The following is a 1,767-nucleotide window of genomic DNA, read 5'->3' as shown; positions in this document are numbered from 1 at the left end:
TTTATCTGGAAGCTCATCTGAAACCTGTCCACCATGGGTGACCCTGCTGGTATTTAAAATACCAGTGGCATAGCTTTCAGAATCACAGCAACTCACAAGCCACCACAATATGACAAACTGACAGAGGAGTGGTGGCATACCTGGGTTATCACTACCAGCAGTGGGGAGTTATTGTCACCTAAATGGTGAGTGAACTGGTCTCAGAATCCCTTCCAGAGAGTCAGCTTTCTAAGGTCACACTCCTGATAATAGTTGTCTTAGCCTGGTTCCCATAAGAACCAGAACCTCAGTGAGAAAAAGCATTCATGGAACAAGGGTGAGGAGGAAGGAAAGAAACAGAAAGAGGAAAAGTTAATCAGGGAACTCATTATCACTTTGAACAACCAGCACTTGATCCTACCAGGACCTTCTAGGAGGCATACAAAATGTGACACAGAATTAATTATCTGCTTATGAGAAGAAGACAGCTAACACATTTATCTATAGGGCCAAGGGCAAAATGAGGATAACAAGGGCAATCTCTAGATTGAACCCCCCAATCTGATCACCCAGGAGCAATCTCTAGTTGTGTTTCCCTAATTTGTGCACTCCCAATTACAAAATGCAGATTTTGGCAGCAGTGGTGAGTAGCAGAAATGCTTCCCCCTCTTGTCTGGCTGCCTTAGTCAGATACCTTTCATATTTGTGGTGGTTTAGAATGTCTTTCTGTGCTTCATCTCATGCCCCCTTAGGATTTGTGACTGGGAGCAAATGTCTCAGCTGACCCAACTCTTGCTAATAACCTCTGGGTGTCTATGATGTTTGAGGAAGGATATCGATCCATACTGGATAAACAGAAACTTTTCAGTGGTATCTTGCTTCAAATGGCCCCCATGGCATGTGCCATACCTGCTGTACTTGCCTCTGATTGGCTCCACAAAATGTTCATTCTTTCACACTGCCCGGTTGTACATGTGTTAGTTCCAAGCAGATTTCCATCAGAGGCATAGAGGTGGAGTATGGAGTGAGGGTAGGGAGGTAGACTGTAGAGAGATGCTCAATGTAGTTGAGGCCAAGTGCTGTCAGATTCCACCTGGATTAAGGTGGTTACCATAGCAATGGCATACAAGGTGGACCAAGTTGGCAAACTTTTTCAGTAAAGAGCCGGATAGTGAATATTTAAAGCTTTGTAAACTACATGTGGTCTCTGTCACATATTCTTCTTTGGTGTTTTTATACCCTTTAAAAATAAAAATAAAACTTTTTCAGTTTGTGAGCCTCACAGAGTAGGCTGCAGGCTGGATTTGGCCAGTGGGCTATAGTTTGTCACTTCCTCGCCAAAATAATGTGAGATCTCTCCTGATAAACTTTCCTGTGCACCTTTGCTGTAAAGTACACCCACTCTTCACCCTTCCCTATTTCCCTTCCTTCCTTGATTTTGTTCTCTAGCATTTGCTATGACGTGGCACTGTGGGCTAATGCATCAAACTGCAAAGTTGTTTGAACTGCAAAATCAGTGGTTCAAGCTCACCAGCAACTCCATGGAAACCCTATACAGGGTCGCTGTGGGTCGGAATTGACTTGATGGCACTTAACAAACGCCTGGTGTGGTGCTGTGGGTTAATGCGCCAGACTGCAAAGCTGTTTGAACTGCAAGGTCAGCAGTTCAAGCTCACCAGTGGTTCCTCAGAAACCCTATGTTGTTGTTGTTAAGTGCCATCGAGTCGGGTCCGACCCATAGCGACCCTGTACAGGGTTTCCGAGGGTGTAAATCTTTACGGGAGTAGA

This window comes from Chrysochloris asiatica, unplaced genomic scaffold, assembly GCF_000296735.1.
Source record: "Chrysochloris asiatica unplaced genomic scaffold, ChrAsi1.0 scaffold00069, whole genome shotgun sequence".
Classification (NCBI taxonomy): domain Eukaryota; kingdom Metazoa; phylum Chordata; class Mammalia; order Afrosoricida; family Chrysochloridae; genus Chrysochloris; species Chrysochloris asiatica.
The sequence above is the reverse complement of the archived record's forward strand: the minus strand, read 5'-3'. Positions refer to the sequence as shown.